Raw genomic sequence first — 21,038 nt, forward strand, 5'->3', positions numbered from 1 at the left:
CTCTACCCGATCCCCTGCTTGGTTCAGTTCTTTTCCAGTATTCATCTGAAAAAGATTTTCAAGGAAAGTTCTGCTGCATGTAGAAGGTAAAGTGCTGACCTTGGCAAGTTTTCTTCTCTAAATATCTCTCTTTTACCCCATCCCTAGAAAGACGGAAAATAACCTTTGAATACCTTGAATTTTTTAATAATAACAATAAAAAGTCCAAGTAAACTTGCTCTACCTATACTTCTAAGCAATGAGAGATTTGTTTCTAAACAGCTCTGGGGGATTTCACCATATGACTCCTATTAATTGGAAATTGCTGAGCTAATCTCTCCATGTGACATTACAAATATTAGCTTCCCATCCAACTTTGTTTGAACTTTACTGTATTTCTTTTGCTGTTAGAACAAGAACTGTAAACCTGGAAAGAATTTTTAAGGTCAATCCATTTAGTCTTCTAATATTACATATGAAGGAATAGATGGCTAGAGGTTGTTGCTGATTATCAAATGGCAATTTGATCTGCTGACTTTATTTTTTTTTAAAGATTTTATTTATTTATTTGACAGAGAGAAATCACAAGTAGATGGAGAGGCAGGCAGAGAGAGAGAGGAGGAAGCAGGCTCCCCACTGAGCAGAGAGCCCGATGCGGGACTTGATCCCAGGACCCTGAGGTCATGACCTGAGCTGAAGGCAGCGGCTTAACCCACTGAGCCGCCCAGGCGCCCCTGATCTGCTGACTTTAAAGACCAGCTTGGAATTGAGCAAGCTGTTTGTAGGCACCATCTACATAAAAGATAAGAAGTAAGGAAGCTTGAAGAACCATCTAGATGTTCAATTCTGTGTTGCAAGGGTTTTCTTTTATCCTACAAAGATTATTACTAATGATTGTGTCAATATTTGGAAGCAGTCCATATAAAAGACTGTATTGGGAGAACATGGTAAGGGTCACCAGGTCAGTCAACTAAAGGGTGATTATTATGAATAGGGAATAACCTTGTGGAATGATCTTTATAGAATATATTTTGCAATGGCTGCCTGAATTTTTTTAAAAAAACTGCACATTGCAGCAACATCATAAAAGCTTAGTTTTAGGGGCACCTGTGTGGCTCAGTCAGCTAAGCGTCTGCCTTCAGCTCAGGTTATGATCTCTAGGTCCAGGCTCCCTGCCCAGTGGAGGGTCTGCTTCTCTCTCTCCCACTGCTTCCCTTCAATCTCTCTCTCTCTCTCTCTGTGTATCTCTCTGTCTCAAATGAATAAATTTTTTAAATATCTTAAAAAATATTTTTTAAAGCTAAATTTTAATAAGCTTTGGTTGGGTGGGCTCCTACAGCATGGGTCACTTTGTAAAGCTTTCAAATGCATGATGAACCATTCACTCCATGGTGTAAGATGCTCAGTGGGTATTTTGCCTGCCAATAATTCTCAGTCACATTGCAATCCCCCTTGCAGAAATGGAAATTCTTGCACATTTATAGGTTCAGTCCTTTTATTTAGAGCAAATGAGATGCCAGTTTTTCTTTCATGATATTCTGCTTCTACTTATTTATTTATTGGTTTTTGGTATGGAAGAAATAGGTTATCTTCTGGTGACCTTTTTACAACTGAATATTTTCATACATTAGTCAGATTACACAGGGCATATGGCATACTTTACAAGCTATTGTTGCCTATTCAAATGTCTCCTCAGGTGGAGAGAAAACATTTGGCGTTCATTCCTCTATGATTCATGATCTTTTTTTTTTAATTTTTCAATTTATTTATTTTCAGAAAAACAGTATTCATTATTTTTTCACCACACCCAGTGCTCCATGCAATCTGTGCCCGCTATAATACCCACCACCTGGTAGCCCAACCTCCCACCCCCCGCCCCTTCAAACCCCTCATATTGTTTTTCAGAGTCCATAGTCTCTCGTGATTCACCTCCCCTTCCAATTTACCCCAACTCCCTTCTCATGATCTTCTGACCTTGTTTTTGTGGTGGTCATAGTGACCCAGGTGTGAAAAAAGGACAATTCAAATCTGACTCTTATGTTTGTCTCTTTAGTTTCTATTCCAATGAAAGTGGAATATTGTGAAAACCAATAATTCATGCAGTTAGTTTTTCCTCAGGGAGGGGCAAATGTCTGACTAATTAAAAGAGAGCCCATCAGTACTGGTGCTGGATGTTTAAACCTAACAGTTTCTAGAAAAGATATATTTCTTGTGTAGATATTTGTATCTGGAAAATTGTTTGTTCATCAAAATATTTCTTCTGAATAATGAGTGATCCCATACTTAAAGCCACAAATATCACAATGTTACATGTGGACGTTTTTTAGCTTTGTGTTTAGAGACCTTATTTTCTCTCACTGCATACAGAACTGATGATTTTTATTTTACCATATATGGGGCTTTATCACAGCGGAAACATGATTTAGCAACTGAAGCATAACTCTTCACTTATTTCTACTTTGTAGTTCCTTAGAAATGGCTCATGACATGACATCAAAGCCAAATTCTGCAATTAGAAAAGGGTTTGCATCAACTGGACTTTGAAAACAGAAAACAACAACAAAACCACCCCCAAACTCTTGAAATAACAAAAGAAAAAATGCAGCCAAAAAGGGGGGAAAAATTAGTCTTGGCATTTGCTCATCTCTTTTAACCCTTGTTCCTTCATCAATAAAAACACATCAGAAAAATTGTTGTGAACAAAGGGTCTTCAATTGCAAACAACTCTTTAGGAATGTTTGCAAAGAAATGGCAGAGTACATTTATTGAGCCTGGATCAAACCCACTTGTCTTCCATGATTTAGCTTTGATAGACTTAAATTTTCATTGAGAATTGACATTATAGGACTCTTTCACATAGGCTATGTGGAGACTAGCAGTGAACACTCAACACCAACCAACCAAAGAAAGAAAAGCATATTTAGAAGCACAAGCTGTGAGGCACATCTCACGCAAAGAGATTTCATCTCTAGGTATGTATGCCCTTGAAGGCAAGAATCAGCACCTGAAAGCCAGAACCCCTGTGCTGTTAGGAATGAGCCTGGCTTCTGGCAGTGCCAGAATTCTGTTTTCCCAAAGTAGTTACTTGGTGTAGAAACCTAGTTTCAAACACATCAGACATGTGGAAAATTGGGGTCTTCTCCTTCTTGAACTTCACAGGGTAAAAATCTCTGTCCTTCCACTGCATTCTGCAGGCATAGCTACAAAGCTGGTCTGAACAACTTAGAAAAGCCTTAGTTTCATCGGCACCTGTCTTAGGAAGACATGGGCATGTGACTTAGCTGGACTTATCAGGATATGAACTTGAGCACATATTACAAATGAAAATCAAATCACATTTTTTTTTCAGCCTAAAAGGCATGAACGTAAATTTCTAAGATGATTCCACATTAAACGACGTGGGATAACAGTAGTATGTCTTTCTATGGACCTGTTTCTCCTCCCATACAACTTAAAACTTCTTTACCTCTCTTGAACTTGTCAGCGCAAGCCCATATGCATTTACCTGTGTATCCTAACTAGATACAATACAATATAATTTGTATATAATAATTAATATAATATATAATAAATATAATCCTAATGCATATAATAAATAAAATATAATCTTAATCCTTCCACAAGTAATTATATTGCATATTATTCAACCCTTCCCAAGAAATCCCTTTAAGATCTAAGGGATGACAGCCTCATCAAGTTTTCATTGCCTACCTGGATGCATTTCCATTTTTGGAAGTATCCTCTCACTTTCTGCTTCACATACAGGAACACAAAAAGAAATTCAAAGGAAGGCACCTTGAAAGAAGAACTTCACTAAATAGTTATCAAATGAGAAAATTACATATCCAGATATCCCACACATTCTAATAAGATGAGATATACATGTGTTTGCATGTCTAGATGGGATATACAGTCTCAGCATATAGAAATATGCATAATTTTCTCCTACAACATCATTAGAGCCAATTACATATCTAGCCAATTAGTCTTCAGAGCAATTTTCTTCATATTTTCTTTCTCGTCAGCTAAAATGGCCCTACAAGCACACGGCAACCTCCATGTTCAGCAGTCTGACTCTTCCCCACTCCCCACTGTCAGCTCTCCTCCACCATGCTTAATATTTTATGCCTTCCTTGCAGGGCCACCTTCCTCCTCCCTCTCCGGTTCTGTTCATTCTCCTACCCTCTTCTCGAGTCTCAGATACTGGGCAAGACTCCAGCTGTTTGTAGGTGGACAAAACAGTTACATAGAAATTGTAATAGAAACAAAGAAGACTCCCTGTCTGATGTCATGGATGGCCCCAGACCTCTGCTGGTTCTCTCCATCTGTTTGTCCCTCAGTTACAAAGAAGAGAATATGTCATCACTCCATGCAGAATTTGGTTACCAAAGTGTTCTTCCATTCCAGCCTGCTTCTGGAATCTCTCCCTACTCCATGAGAAGGGAGACTTGCTGGTTCTGGAGAGAGAGAGCATTCATGGCTAAGCTCAGCATTGCACGTTTGTCCCCAAGTACAGAGCAATATCCGGGAAACCCAGCCCTGTCTTGTAAGCCTGAACTCTAATGCGGGCCCTGGGAAATTCCCACCTTCAAGTTGAACACACATTTGTAAGCTGGCGGAGCCTGCCCCTTCCTCATCCGAGGCTCAGCCAGCTCACTCCAGAGCCTGGGAAGACCCGGGTAGCTCATATCCTGCCCTCAGCTCTCTGAACACCTACCTCAGCCTTATCAGAGCAGACGCTAAGTATCAGGACAGCTCTGCCTTGGCTCAGAGGATAGAATCAATGTGGGCTTACAGATTTCCCTGTCTCCCGCTGTCCATTTCCACAGGGGCAAGTCTGAGGCTCCTATGCTTCTATGATAGTGCTTCTCAATCTTTTTTTCAACCTTGTTCTCCTAAGGTGCTTTGTAAGACATGTTATTTATTTTCCTTAATAAATTAGTAAGTTAATTAAATTTCCCTCGTGATACTTTAATAACACAGATATACCATTCTGTTTATACACCGTATGTGTTTCTGTGTTTTATACGTAACACAAATATTGCTTGGATAATTGTTAGCCTGAATTCTCTTTCCGACATATTGTCTATGTCTATGTTGATAGCCATTAGCTCTGTTGCAGAAGGTCCATCCTCTGCAGGTCCATCTATTTTTTTTCTGGTGGGCATTCCTCCTCCTAGTCATTTTGGTGAGAGCTGGATGAACAGGTGTAGCTGGGTGTATCGACTGTGGTGCAGTCAAGGTGCACCCTGGAATGCTTCTGAGCAATCAGGGTTCCCCACCCATTTGAGAGGAAAAAGAAAAGGAAAAGAAAAAAAGAGAGAGGGAGAGAGACAGGAAAGAAAGGTGAGATAAAAGAGGAGATTTAGCCCAAATGGGCCCCAAGGTAAGATTTATGAAGTATACAAACAGACACAAACAAAAAGACTGATAAAAATATATGACAAGAGAGAATATATATATATTTTTTGCATATATATATATGGGAATTGGTTTAGGAATTGGTTTACCTATAAGGGTGGCATTGATTGGGGAAAGGGGATTACCTTGAAGTTTAACTCTATATGAATATTAGAAAATAAAAATTTAAAAAGGATTAACTAAACTAAACTAAAATTAAAAAAAGAAATTTAAAAAATAGAAATGCAAAAGGAAAGCACAGGTGTATGTATCAAAAAGTTCAGGTTAGAAGGTTATTATGGAATTTGATGTACTGGACATCTCACTGTGACGGTAAATAGGTTAAAAAATTATCTATATAATAATAAAAAATTAACTATATATAAAAAAATGAGCCAGAATAGTGGGATCAAATTAATAATAAAAATTGTCCTATGAAGTAGTGGTGGTTGTTCTCTTGTAGTCTTTTTTTTTTTCCCCTTTCCTGGTTGGTTTTCTGGGGGAGGGGCCTGCCACGTGGGTTTTCAGTCCCTGAAGTACTCTCAGCTAAGTCCTGCCGCCCCCGTCAAGGGGGTGGGCTCTGAGGAAACTGGTTTTTTCAGGCTTTTGTTCTCTGGAGGTTTTTATATTTGTTCACTTTTGTTTTTCTCTCTCGACTTGACCGCTTTTGATGGTTTTGTAGGTTTAGAGGAAAGCAAACTGCATCCTGGCCTCCCTCTCAGAGAGAAGCCTCAGTCTGGCTGCAGAGCCCAAATAAATCCCCCCTTGGCCGCTGGCAGAGCAGGTTCCCAGTTACGGTCCCCGGGGACTCAGGATTTTTTGCTTGTACCCAAAACCACGGCAGCGGCGGCTGTCTGGGCAGCTCCAGACTGCCCAACAAGTTCCAAGCAGCGATCACACACTGAGATTTTCCCGCTGGCCCGGGCTGGGAGTGCCTGGTCTTTCTGGTCCGAGAGCACCGGGCTGGCTTTTTGTGTGCACCTCTCTCAGGGGAGGGCGCGGGGCACAACTCGGACTCTGATGGCACAGCAGGGCACTTGCATGGGGACTGCAAAAAGGCTGTGCTTCTGTTGGCTGGCAAGGCTCCCAGCGCCTCATGGGAGCCATGCGCCATGCACTCTCAGGCTAGCTGGTGGTTCAGGGACTGAGATCTGGTTTCTCTTCCGCACTCTCTCTGCCTCTGTGCAAGGGGTGGCTGTCCTGGATCTGGGGACTTAAGCCCCTACCCCGCTGGTGGAAATTCATGTGTATGCCGTTTATTGGAGAGAAGTGGGTGAGCCTGGATCTAGACAGGGAACAAACCATTTAGAATCCCTTTCATTGTACTGGGGAAACAACACTGGAAAGCTGGATCTGTGCAGTAGCTAAATCGAGCGAAGGTTGGTAGCACAGCGGGGCTTTTGCACCCAGCAGAATACCCAGGAGGGAGGTCCAAGACTGGTGCAGAGGCCAGGCTAATCCTAAAGCTCCCAAGAAGAGAAAGCGGTCCTCTAGCACAGCTGTGTAACCAAACAAGGAAGAAAGGACACGTAAAGATTCCTTGCTCCGGATGCCACTGGTTCACTGAAGTGTGATGTAAAGCTATGTCAGGCAGCATTCATGCTTAAGATTGAAAAAGGAGAAGTTCTTTCAAACAAAGGTTGCTGCCTGGCTATAAATCATAAAAGACAAGGCAACAAAGTATGAATCCACCAAAGAGCGGCTGCAGCCTGGCTTTGAGGAGTGACCACTGTGCATGTACAGGACAGAAAGGATGACTGCTCCCGTATTGGCCTTTTCTACTGGCCACACAGAACCTTCGTCGTTCAGTTTACTGCGGTATAAAAACAGCGGCTTTCAAACATGTTGCATCATTTCACAGCAAGAAATAGTCTGTGTATTATGTCTCAGCGCATACACATATAAAACCATATAAGTAACTGAAGTAAAAGTTTAACAAACTCAGTATTGCTTATTTTCCGTATATGCCAGGCATGTACTCTCCTTTCTACTTTTTAAGTAAAATTTTTCTTTTTTTATTCATATATGGATAAATACCCCTATAATAAAATCTATAAATTACAGATAAAATTGAAGATACATATATCATCCATTCAACTACATAAGCAGATAGAGATAATAGTTGTATTTTCTACTCAAATAAACGTTCATCAGAACTCATCAATGGTCTATGACCGCAGTTTGAAACATACCAGAATTTACAACAAATCCTTCCACAGTAGCAGAAAACTCTTAGGAAAGTTCATGGATTCTTCCTCTTCCAAAGGCACACCTGTTCCCTTGTGTGCATTCTCTCAGCATCAGTGCACATGGCATATGCAGAGTTCATGTATGCTTACTATTCTAAGTGTTTTGACATTTTTCTCTTTGACTCATTTGTATTTTTAGCTCCTTTTCCAACCTTTTTAACCACTTGTAATCTTTGCTTTTTAGGGACTATTAAGAGGCAGGCAACTAACCCTCCTATACTGTTGGTGGGAATGCAAGCTGGTGCAACCACTCTGGAAAACAGCATGGAGGTTCCTCAAAAAGTTGAAAACAGAGCTACCCTACAACCCAGCAATTGCACTACTGGGTATTTACCCTAAAGATACAAACGTAGTGATCCGAAGGGGCATGCGCACCCGAATGTTTATAGCAGCAATGTCCACAATAGCCAAACTATGGAAAGAACCTAGATGTCCATCAACAGATAAATGGATAAAGAAGATGTGGTGTATGTATGTATACACACACACACACACACACACACACACACACACACACACAAAATGGAATACTATGCAGCCGTCAAAAGAAATGAAATCTTGCCATTTGCCACAACGTGGATGGAACTAGAGGGCATTGTGCTTAATGAAATAAGTCAATCAGAGAAAGACAATTATCATATGATCTCCCTGATATGAGGAAGTGGAGATGCAACGTGGGGGTTGTGGGGGATAGCAAAAGGATAAATGAAACAAAATGGGATCATCTCACAAAACAAACTGAGGGTTGCCGGGGGCAGGGGCTTAGGGAGAGGGTGGTGGGGTTATGGACTTTGGGGAAGGTATGTGCTATGGTGAGTGCTGCGAAGTGTGTAAACCTGGCGATTCACAGACCTGTACCCCTGGGGCTAATAATACATTACATGTTAATAAAAAATTAAATAAAAAAAAGAGGCAGGCAACTATCTATTATAAATGAGCATCCTGTAGTACATTAGCAAACTTACAAAAACATTTCAAAATTTTTAGAGATATATTCTTATAATAATTTTTTGGTAAAAATTAAAAAGCCAAAGCTAGATAAACTATGTTTAGCAATTAATGTTTATCTTTTTTGGAAATGATTTAGATATTCAATGAATATCCACTATTTAGTCTAACAGTACAAACGGTCTCATTCATATTTATTTAAATTATTTGTTTTTAACAATTATACTTGGATTAGACATTAAACAGTTCATCACCTTCCTTCCTTTCTTTCTTTCTTTTTTTAGTAGGGTCCACGCCCAGCTTGGAGCCCAATGTATGGCTTGAACTCACCACCCTGAGCTCAAGACCTGAGCTGAGATCAAGAGTCAGAAGCTTAACTGACTGAGCCACCCAGGGCCCGAATTAATCATTTTATTTCTTTCATTCACAAATTTTGTAACACAGAGATAACACAAGTTTATTTGACTAGTAAACCCAAGTAGAAGAAGTTGTTTATCTGCATTATATTTAATGCGGATAACTGAAGATGCTCTTGTTTTTATTAAATCAACAAACTTGAATTATCTTTTGTTTACTGAAGATTATCCTAAATTATATGAACTTGAAAACATTTGGGTTAGCCTTCATGCTATTACTGAGAACTTTAGGAATACTTAATTTATAAACACTTAATTTTCCCTAAGCCAATTAAGCAGAACTTTTAAAATTAATTTTGGCGATACCATCCTAAGGTAGCAACATACCATATCTGTAACATACATATATGGACACAAACACAGAGATCTTATAGTTTTGTTTTGTTTTAATTTTAGCTATGTCTCAGGGGAAAGCTCAAGCTCAAGAGAATAGATGGATCCAAATTATGTTTCTAGCAGATGGACTAATTTAAGGTTTCCTGCTCAGATGACCAAAGTCTTTTATTAAAATTTTATTATTATTATTTGCATTCCATGTAAGGAAAGTTTCAGAGGTGTTTTGGACTTACTTTGTCCTTTGTATACTATTCAAAGAATGCTTGGAATCCTCTTTTTTAAGGGTGCCCCCAAAGGTTTCCTGGAGTGGTCACTGCAATTTTAAATGATCCAACAGTTGTTAAAAAACACTGGGCATCACAAGTTTTGCAAGCCTTTGAAACAAAAGAGTACTCCTCAATAGTGAAAACCCTGCAGTGGCATAATGAGCATCTCTCTCTCTGGGCAGCCACCCACCCGATCCCTAAGAAAGACAACCACCCCAACCGAAAGCAGAGAGGTTGGTACGTTGAAGAGGACTCAGTACAAGTGAAAGGCTCTTCATATACTGTCCCTGAGCACAGAAGTCTCCCATGGCTACTGCAGCGGCTTCCAGGAGCCACTGGTCCTGCTGTGAAGTCACTTCAGGTCCTGCTTCTGACAGCAGGCATGCAACCTAAAGGTGTCAGGAGGCAATGATTAAGAAGACTGTTTATTTGGGATCAAAGAACTGCAATTCGGCACACATACTTGAATAACAACCTAAAGAGTTGCTTAGCGAGACCCCCCCCCCCCTTTTTTAAAAACTTTCCCAGGTAGAGTCCAAGTGGCACGGAGTACAGAGTCCAATAGGAGGCTTCTTGAACTCAAGACTTTGAGATCCTAGATCTGACACTTAAATCCACCAAGCCGCCAGAGCGACCCTAGCAGACTTTCCACTGGGGTTGATGGCAGAAAGCTAATCTTGACTGTGATTGATTGCTAAGGTTATCACTAAGCAAAGTCTCTTCCTGTGGCAAGTTATATATTTTCGGGCTCAGTCCTTGTAATATTTGGGGTTTGGCTCAACTCAAAAATTCCTGATTCTACCCAGTGGAGGCGTGCATAAAAGCCCATCTCCTTAATGGCTTCCTGGCTCCATTTTATTTTATTTATTCTCTTTTTATTATTATTATTTTTTAAAGATTTTATCTATTCGTTCGACAGAGGGAGAGAAAGAGATCACAAGTAGGCAGAGAGGCCGGCAGAGAGAGAGAGGGGGAAGCAGGCTCCCCACCAAGCAGAGAGCCCGATGCTCGATTCCAGGATTCCAGGACCATGAGATCACGACCCCAGCCAAAGGCAGGGGCTTAACTAACGCTGCGCCACCAAGGCGCCCCCCACCCCCCGGCTTCATTTTAAAACCCTTCACGCAAGAGGCCCCATTTCATTCGATCTTTCAGATTCTTTTCTAACAACTGGAAAGGAACTCTAAATTTTTGGACTAATATAAATTTTCCCTAATTTGATCGAGATACCAGTTACTTTTAGCAAAACTCACTGGGCTGTGCACTTCAGATTTGTGCACTCTATGTTCAGTCATTTACTGTTCGAAGAAAAAAATGTTAAGATTTCATTTATTCGTTGGATTTTATTTAAAGTATCCAGCTAAAGTGCGAAGTCTCATTTCATTTCGTCCCTATTTTGGTCTAAAAAGGCCCTACTGATGTTTGAAACACCTCAACCAGAAAAATCTAAAAAATGATTTTTAGAAAGATATCAAAGGTATCTTTGGTGACTCCTCCTTCACCTCCTTCCAGACGTGGGGCAGTCCGGCATTTCGAGATGCCTGTAAGTCCAGCGCGCACCGTGCGGTTTCCCCTTTTCTCAGCGCAGAGCGCGGGGGTCTCGGGAAACCGTGCTCTCGAGCCGCTGGTAAGTGGCGCAACTCTGCAGAATTTTAACACTCGCCACAACCTCACCAGACTCTGCTTCGAGGCGATTGCAGCCGAGTGCAACGCAGAGTACTGAGCACTGTACGATGACGGAGAGCCATGGGCCGCCTGGCAACCGCTGTGTTCTAAGTCGTTCTAACAGCCTCGATGATATTTTGCTGCTCCCCGCCTCCCCCCCACCCTTTTTAAACAGAGCTACGGGTCTACGCGGTTTTCCTTCTTTCGGGTTCTCTTTTTCCTTCCTTCCTCATCCGGCTAGGATAAAAGAAGCATTCTCGTCTCTCCAGGATCGGGCCCTCACCGCTGCCCAGGCCGCCTAGGAAGTCTCAATGCCCCCGGACGTGCCTCCGCAGCTTCTCGCCCCCCGCCTCCGCCCCAAGGCGCTAGCCTTTCTCGCCGCGCCTTCCGCGGCAGGCGCCCACGCCCGCCCCACGGAAAGCCGGGGGCGCGTGTGGGGCGGGGCTGGGCGCGCGCGGCCGAAGCGTGCGGACGGCCCGCCCTACGTAGGCCCTTTCTGGGGCGTCCGCTGGGGATGCCGCACCATGAACTGTTAGAAGTTTGAGGAGTTTGGAAAAAAAAGAAATTTCCATTTGAAAAGTTTTTCAGGGGGCGCCTGGGTGGCTCAGTGGATTAAGCCGCTGCCTTCAGCTCAGGTCATGATGTCACAGTCCTGGGATCGAGCCCCGCATCGAGCCCCGCATCGGGCTCTCTGCTCAGCAGGGAGTCTGCTTCTCTCTCTCTCCGCCTGCCTCTCTGTCTACTTGTGATCTCTCTCTGTCAAATAAATAAATAAAATCTTTAAAAAAAGAGAAAAGAAAAGAAAAGTTTTTCAGGATTTCCATTCACGAAGGGCCTAAGAGCTAAAGACGACAGTGGAATCCGACAAGTTCCAGGAGAGCGTCCTGGTGCGTGAGTGACCCCCAGTCTCGGCGTGGGGACGTTAGAGCGACCATCACCACGACCGCTGCCCGCGCAGAGCTTGCCTGCTAGGCACGGGAAACCGAAGGCGGCAGCGGAAGCGCCCCCACCCCCCGCCTCGAAGGCATCCCCGAATGTGGACAAATGCTCTCCTTCTGACCACTTGTATTCCTCGCACCCCCTCCAGCCCGCACAGCGGTCCTGGTGCAGGTCCCCCGCACCCCTGAGGACAGGTGGCGACGAAGGGCCGTCTGGTGAAGGCGGAGAAACGGCAAGTGCCATCAGGCGAGCCCACCGACTTGCACCGTCCCGCGGAGCCCACTCGCCTCAGACCACGAGGACCCTAGCGTTTAAGGCGGGTGGGGAGCAAAGGGGGAGAGGCCGTTGGGGTGCCCTTTTGTCTTCAGAATCGCCCGGCGCCCAGGTTTCACGTGATGAGCACGCGGCGTCTGCTGCGATCCTGGTCTCGGGATTTCCAAGGCTTTGGAACGTCTACTGTCCAGTGCACGGCACATTGCGAGGTAAGGAGCTACTGACTACCTAAGAAGGCGGGGGACGCCGAGGAGCTTGTGTCTCTGTGGCGCAATCGGTTAGCGCGTTCGGCTGTTAACCGAAAGGTTGGTGGTTCGAGCCCACCCAGGGACGGAGTGCCAAACTTTTAACTTGAGTTCCGCGTCTTTCCTGCTGTTTATCACTTGCACATTTCTTCACGTAAAAATGTTACTGGATTCCGGGTCCTATCTAATTCACATCAGCTCTTAAATAAGACCCACCGGCCCCATCTCCCCAACCTGATTCTCTTAGAGTATGGTCTGGCCTATCATTTGGCATGCATATAACTGCAGTATTCCATGACAGTTTTTTGTCGTTGTTGTTGTTGTTTGTTTTCTGCTATGTCCATGAAAATTAGCTCAGACATCTCAGTGGAGCCAATAGAATCCTGCTCCTCCTGCACACCTGGACCGTTAGTGCTGTTGGCTCAGTGCTGTTGAATCTCATGGGCAGAAAGTGAGCTCTTTGCCTTTTACATACTAAGTAGGGTGATTGGAAAACTCTTCTTTTTCTCTCTCTTCCTCTCATTGTGCATCATTATTTTCCCCTATCCGCGTGCATCAGTGTGTGACTGTGGTTTAATTTTATGAAGTGAATTCCTGGGACTAATCTCTGATGAGTGGTAGTTGCCAGGGATCTTTATTCTCTGTTAGGTCGTAAATGACAACTAATATAGCCTGTGAGACTCTTAGATTTCTGTTGTCCTGAGGATTCTGGTTGGTATTTTCTGGTATGTACTTGGGGAATGCTATTGTTTGCTTGGTTCACATATATATTTCTGTATATTGAGAGTATGTGGGTGGTGCTGTGGATATTCTTGGGTGTTCTCTTGACTCCCTACAAAAGTTTAACAGAATGATTTGTTTTCAGTGTTCTGACATTTCGAAATCATATGCCTTGGTGTTGTGCACTGCACAGTTTCTCAGACCTTCTCAGGCTTCATTCCTTGTCACACACTGATTTGGGGGGGGGGGCACGGTGCTTGTTTTTTTTTTTATCACAGCAACCACCAAAATCCAGTTTCATGTACAAGTATCACTGAAGAGAATGTAGCATAATCTAATGTTCATGAATTTTACTGTATGTAAATTACATCTCTATAAATCTGACTTTAAAAAAAGACTGACAATCCCAAATGCTGAGAGGATGAGGAGCACTGGAGACTCTTAATTCTGGAAACGGTAAAAATAAATTCCAAAACTGTTGGGAAAAAAATTTGGCAGTGTCAGCTAAGGGTCATGCCTTCATGGTTATATACTGTGGCCCAGAAATTCTACTTTTAGCTACATACCTTAGTCCCGTGCTCTCCAATATGAGAGGTCAAGCTACATGCAGCTACTGAACACCCGAAAAGTTGTTAATATTGCATGTTGCAATGACAATATTTTGATATAGTAGGTCTAGTACAATATTAGATAGATGTTCATTTTACTCTTTCATTTTACTTTTTAAAAGGTATCTACTAGAAAATTTAGAACTGTATGTGACTGCCATTATATTTTTATTGAAACGGGCTGTCTTAGAGAAATGTATATGTCCACTAAAAGACATAGAAAAGAATGTTCATATCAATCCAAAATATCCTAAACTGGAACCAACTCAAACATCCAAGAGCTTAATAAGTATACTGGGATATAATTCATACAAGGAATACGAAAACAAGCACTGCATGGAAAACATGGATAAATATCACAGACATAATGGTGAGTGAAGAACTCGGACCATGCCTGTCTCCCCCCGCAAAAAAAAAAAAAAAAAAAATATATATATATATATATATATATATATGCTTTATGATTTAATTTATGTGAAAGCAAAGACAAATATATACATAAATACACACACACACACACACATACATACTGATAAAATGTGGGGGGGTTGTGGGGCTTTGGGATGGAGATGACTCCGTGAGCTCTTGGGTGGGAAAAGTCATGAGGAAGATTTCTGTGGTCTGCTAATGTTCTGAACTTTAGTTGGTACTACATCAGTGCTTATTCAGGTTGGCTTATATTGGTAAAGGCTTTTAAATGGTCCACGTTTTGTACTTTATATTTAATAGGCCTTGGTTGGAAAAAGTTCAAAGCCACTGGGCTAGGCTGAAGTGAAGTTGATACTTCTGGTTTGGCTGAGGCAAGAAGGCAAAGTAAATTTAAAGTATCTATTGTGATATTTTTGCTGTCCTCAGACTGTTGGCTTTCCTGTGCTACCTGCTATCTAATTACCTCTGTGTTGCTCACAACCATTACCTTAAGTTGATATTCAACTGTTAAAGGTGTGTCAAAGTGATACCCAAGTGGGCATCGTCAAATCTGCTCTTTTCAGAATAATTATGGCTCAACAGGGATGGTTATGAGCTTAAGAAATCCTGATGGAGAAAGTAGTTCAGTTAGGCTGAATTAAGAGGTGCCAAAGCAAGGGCCTGGCAGGTATTACACAAAGAAAACTGGGGAGGCGGAGTCACCACATTCATCCCACAACTAAACTTTGAAGAACTTCTGGGAGCATTCACACAAATAGCTAAAAATATTGACCTGACGAGTGAGGCAGCTTCACCAGAATTAATTGTTTAGACTAGCTGTTTGCTGGCTTTCAGCTGATCCGTTTACCAAGGAAAGGAAAAACAAAACCAAAATATTCTCAAGTCTTCTGTAGGGTTTTTTCTTTCTCCTCCCTTTTCTGTCTCTTTTCTAAATCCTGTTTTTCTCTTTGTTAAATGACAACATTCTTATAGCTGTTCCATTTCTGTAAGTCGACAATGAGTGGGATAACTCTTTCATAATCTCTTTACTACTGACAGAAATATAATTTTCATATGAACCTCTGTAGACACATCATAGCTAGCTTTGAAATATGTGGAGGGGTGGAAATTCTTCTGTGGAAATGTAGCCCTTGGACCATCCGAAGTTAAACGACCATCTAGTCGTTAAATAAAGCCAATTCCCGGTTAGTGTTTGGTCAATACACCCATTGTCCTTTTCTCTGTCTCTGGGTCACTCTCCATTTTGGTCCTTTGTGTCCCACCCTCAGCTTCTGGTGGATCTGGGAGACCTGTTGTGTTTTCGCTTTGCTCTGGGGTGTTCTTTCAGTCTGGGACAGACTTGGGGAATGAAGAGTATTGGCATCCATCCAGAGTCAAAGTCCCTGAGGTGACAGAGCTTTGCTGGGCTTGGCCTTCTGGCTCCCATGGAAGGTCAAAACCTCGCCATCACCATTTAAGTGCTGTCTCAGAACTTTGTCTTTACTCTTTCATGACTTCCATTCTTGTTCCGCAGTCCTCTTTGTGCTATAGAGAAGTTAGCTTTGCACAATTCAGTAAAAACGCTGCTCTTGAGAATCAAATGCAGTGTCCTGGGAATGGGACAAAAGTTCTACCAGAGACGCACAGTGGCTGACATGACTGTCTTACTCCTGCCTCACCTAATCCGCACAGAGATGGCATGGCTCTATGTGACCTCCTGCCAACCAGAGCCTGGAGTCATGCTCTCGTCCCAGGGACTTTCAAAAACAAGGAAACCTCTGCAGTGTACAACATTGGGCCAACACAGTTCTTCAGCAACATCAGTCAGACCTGGGGGGAAAGGCCTGAAGCCACCACCTGGGTAGAGCCCCATGACCAGCCAAGGGACGGAGACCCCACCTGTGAGAGGGCAGGACTGGCTGAGGCTCCCATTTGTTCCCTTGGGGAAGCCGTGTGGATCTGATGAGGAAGCAGAGGCAGCAGAAGAGATGGCCCCTGGGGTTGAACTGACATTCAGCAGTATCTAGGCAGCTGAAGAAAGCAATTCCGGATTGTTCTTGGGGGTGCCTGGATGGCACAGTGGGTTAAGCATCAGACTCTTGGTTTTGGCTCGGGTCCTGAACTATTGGGCCTGCACTCAGCATGGGGTCTGCTCAAGACTCTCCTTCCCTCTTCCTCTCTTCCTCTGCCCCTCCCCCCCGACTTGCTCCTCTGTGTTCTCTCTCTCTCAAACAAATCTTAAAAAAAAAAAAAAAAAAAAGAATTGTTATTAAAAGCGAGGTGTCTGGGGTACCTGGGTGGCTCAGTGGGTTAAGCCTCTGCCTTTGGCTCAGGTCATGATCTCAGGGTCTTAGGATCGAGCCCCGCATGGGGTTCTCTGCTCAGCAGGGAGCCTGCTTCCCTCCCCCCACCCACCCCCACCCCGTCTCTCTGCCTCTCTGCCTACTTGTGATCTCTGTCAAATAAATAAATAAAATCTTAAAAAAAAAAAAAAAAAGCGAGGTGTCATTAATCTGTTTACTGCTGCAGAGCAATTAGGCAGACGATGAGTTAGTCAGCTTCACCAGATGTGATATGCTGGTTATTATCTAACCTGTACTATCCTATACTGTAGCCAGGGCTATGTGTAGCTATTTAAACTTAATTATGAAGTACAAAAAACAAATTTGAAAATTCAGTTTCTCAGCATTAGCTACATTTCAAGCACTCACTTGCCATAGGCGTCCGGTGGCCTCCGCATTTGAAACTGCACATCTGGCTCATTCATCTGGCACGTCAGTACACATGAGATTTGTTTATTTGAAGGTCTAGACTTGTCTTTCAGCATTAGATTCATTTTAGTCCACCTAGTACATCCCTAGGACCAGCAGCTCCTGTGTCTGTACTGAACTCTCCGCTTTCCCTGAGCTTTAGTGGAGAGGAGGACTTTCCTGCTTTCCCTGGGCTGGTGAAGAGGAACCCATTCCAGACCCTGGCTCCTGCAGGGCAGTGGTGAACCGGGCATGACCAGGGCCTCTTGCCTTGATCACTCAAGCCCAACATTGCTCTAGGTTCCTCTAAAGGCTGCCCCTGCCCACACCTCAACGGAATACTTGTGGAGGCTCCTGGGCTCTGCTTATTACTTCTGTTATTAACTATAACAACTCGATTTTTTCCTTTTATGTAGTTTTAGAGTTACATCCTGTTTGTGGTAGTTCCTACTGGTATTTCAGTTGTGATGCTGATATACAATTAATTTTAAAAATAAATCAAAAGTGTGGGAACTATTAGCTCATCAGTGATAAAGGTACATGGATGTGGTCAAATATGGAAGTGCTCTGTTCCTAATGAACTTGGAGAAGCATGATTCTGTCTCAGTTTTAGGGACTGGCCTCCCTTAGCCTTGTCCCTCCCAGGAGCACTCCCTTTTGCCCTAAGTCAGGTAGGCAGGTATGCTCACCTGTCTGTCTCCTCTGGGCTTTCAACACAAAAGGCACTGTCAACTGTTTTTCTGTTTTTGTTTTTGTTTTTTTCTGGACTCCCTGGGGATGTTCCCTGTTCAGATCATTAAGAAGAATCAAGATTTCAGAAGTGCTTCTGGCTGGGAGATGTGATTACATCATCCCTGAAGCCATGGAGTCTGTTTCTGGGGAAGACTAAATCTTTTTCTGTGCTCTTTCTCTTCTATGTCATCAATTAGTTCTCAGTGTTTTGTAGGCTTTACTTTGAATCTTCTCTCTCTCTCTCTCTTTTTTTTTTTTCCTCAGATGAGGGGTGTTGAATAAGAAGGAGGGGAGGGAAATCTTGGTGAAGTCTTCTCCGTGAGCACTGGCACGATGGCCCAGCACAGGGGCTCTGGGGGCAGACGGCCTGGCTCTGAGTGCTGGCTCTCACCATCAGTGGGATGGGGCCCTTGGCAAGTCAGCCAGCCCTCTGGTGCCCAAGTGTCCTCATCTGCAACGAGGGTGGTCAGAACCTGCACTGTCTCGGGGTTGTATGTGGGCTGGATACACAAGGAACCGTGTGCCCGTCGCACAGTGAAGCTCTGAGAAAGCTGCTAGTACAATGGGAATTAAGACTTTGCTTTCCACTTCTAACTGTACCACACTGCCAGCTTTCAACATTCCTCAGAAGAAATGAGGGGTGTTAAATGGTTTGGTTGGCATATTAGTGACCAGCACCAGAAAAACTGGTTACTTAATGATTTTGAAAGCCATCTGAGTGGAGATAGTGCAGCAGGGGCCTGGATCCAGCGTCCTCAAATCCTTGGACCTTGGACAGGCATGATGATTGTTCAGCTCATGGTGGACAGTCTTTTGCACATGCTTCTAGCAAGAGCTTTTAGTATCTGGTCATACTTAATCCAGGTATTATAAGAAAACTTCAAGTATGCACTAGTGATCCCCCCTTCTTTTAAGAAAAAGAAAATATAATTTATCTGGAAGTTGTAGATGTCATCTTTCAGTGATGACGGTGTATTTGCAGTAAACCGGCATTCACCTTGAAAAGAAATAATGTCTGCATTGAAGGAATTCTGGAGAGAAGCGAAAGAGAAGAGAAAAGTGAAGAGAAGCTCAGTGGAATAAAACTAGTTTTCTGCCTTTTCCCCCTCAGGAACAAGACCTTGAGGAACTGGAGAGATGGCAGCTAGTAAGAGTCAGAGAAAACAGCAACACATTAAGAAGTTTCATAGAGGGGCTCCTGGGTGACTCAGTCCTTGGGCGTTGGGTGTCTGCCTTCGGCTCAGGTCATGATCCCTGGGTCCTGGGATCCAGCCCCCTACCCCCACCCCGCATCCGGCTCCCTGCTCTGTGCGAACTGCTTCTCCCTCTCCCACTCCCCCTGCTGTGTTCCCTCTCTCGCTGTGTCTCTCTCTGTCAAATAAATGATCAGAATCCTTAAAAAAAAAAAAAAAAGTTTCATAGATCTGGACAAGAGAGAGAGGAGAAAGGGGTAGCACATGTGGAGCTGACCAAGGATTCAGACGTGAGGAGCCAAGATCCTGGAGTGGGTTAAGTGAGCTGCATGCTTGGGACAGAATTTCCCCTGGACACATTCGCAAATTAAGCTACGTGCACATAAGAGGCTAGAAGGCAAGCAGAGTGTGGCTGAAAAGAAAGTGGAATTTTCAGCACTGCCATGGTGCTAAGGAGATACAAGCTGAAGTTCAGGATTCATCGAAGAGGAAGGGCCCGAGGAAACATGCCACGGTCTCAGGTGGGGGAGCCCTGGCCATCTGCAGCACAGCAGTTCGAGCAAACTAGCTGGAGACTGAGGCTTCCCCTGAGGGCAAACAAACTGTAAATCAGCTTAGTCAGGGATTAGGGGCGATCTGTTCCTCTGCTGCCTCCTGAGGGAGAGGGTGAATATCTTCAGAGAAAGACAACATCTTTCAAACAGGCTATCATTGTTCACACAACAGTTTCATCATTCAATCACAATACTCTAGGATTGTAAGGGAAGAGAAGCAAGGGGGTGGGGAAGCAAACCATGGAAACTAACTCATGGGTGATTGAGATACTGAGTTATGAGTTATTATTTTAGTTAGTAGAACATGGGGACTCTTGATCTTGGACTAGTGAGTTCAAGCCCCACCTTGGGTGTAGAGAGGTTCCTTAAATTACTTAAAAGTTACCTACAATTACTTTAAAAAGATAAAGTGGTATGATTCAGCTGACCAGAAAAGGGATGACAAGATAAAAAGTTTCATCAGAGAAACAGAATCCATTTTAAAAATCAGATAAAAACTACAGAAATAAAATACATAATAGTTGGCATTTTAAAGAGTTAATAGTTGAGTTTCATAGCAGTTTGGAAGAGAGGTGATTATCCTGGAACTATGTAAGGAGAAGGAAACTCTCCAGGCTTAAGCATAGAGAGCTGAAAGGAAGAGAAATTCAGAAAGCAGTGTAATAGAGATATGGGCCATGTCCTGAAGGCCTAACACACATGTAATTAAAGTCTCGGAGGCTGGAGGAGACAGCAAATGGGGCGGAAACCATATAGAAAGATATTACGGACGATTAAGGAAAAATTGTGATGATCTATCCAACCACATGTGGAAGAAGATCAGTGAACTTCAAGCCAGAGAAGGACAAGAAAATCAGGGGCCCAAGCTGGTGAACTCCAAAGACAAATGAAAACAATCATAGCAGCACCTGGATGGGGAGTGGGTGGTGAATTCCTATTACATCGTCCGAAGATTGGAAGCTGAATTCCCAGCAAAAACAATGAAAAAGGAGACCTTAGGGAAGGGTTAGAGCAAGATCATTTCCAACCTACTAGGTGCTGCTAATCCCTGGCCAGATATCTGTCAAGAGGAAGTGAAGACCTTACCACATTAGTAGCTTACCCCAACTAAAGGAAATGCAAAAGGTAACTCTTCAGGCTACCTGGGCGCAAGAAAAATGTGGAAAAATGAAGGTAGGAATGAAGAGCAACAGGTAGATAGGTTAAATATGTGACTAAGTCAAATAAATATCACTATCCAAACAATAATAATAATGTCTATGAATTCAAAATGTATGTTGAAATGAAAGTAAGGCCAAACACCCAAAAATGAGGGGAGTAAATGGAATTGAGATGTTCCAGAGCTCTAGCATTGTCT

The 21,038-nt window shown here is 43.1% G+C and overlaps 1 non-coding gene across 1 annotated transcript; it reads left to right on the plus strand.

Annotated features, from left to right (window-relative positions):
• Positions 1-12,730: 12,730 nt before the first annotated feature.
• TRNAN-GUU lies at positions 12,731-12,804 on the plus strand. The gene has a single exon. It is a non-coding gene; the product is annotated as a tRNA-Asn (tRNA).
• The last annotated feature ends 8,234 nt before the right edge of the window (positions 12,805-21,038 follow it).

This window comes from Mustela erminea, chromosome 10, assembly GCF_009829155.1.
Source record: "Mustela erminea isolate mMusErm1 chromosome 10, mMusErm1.Pri, whole genome shotgun sequence".
Lineage (NCBI taxonomy): Eukaryota > Metazoa > Chordata > Mammalia > Carnivora > Mustelidae > Mustela > Mustela erminea.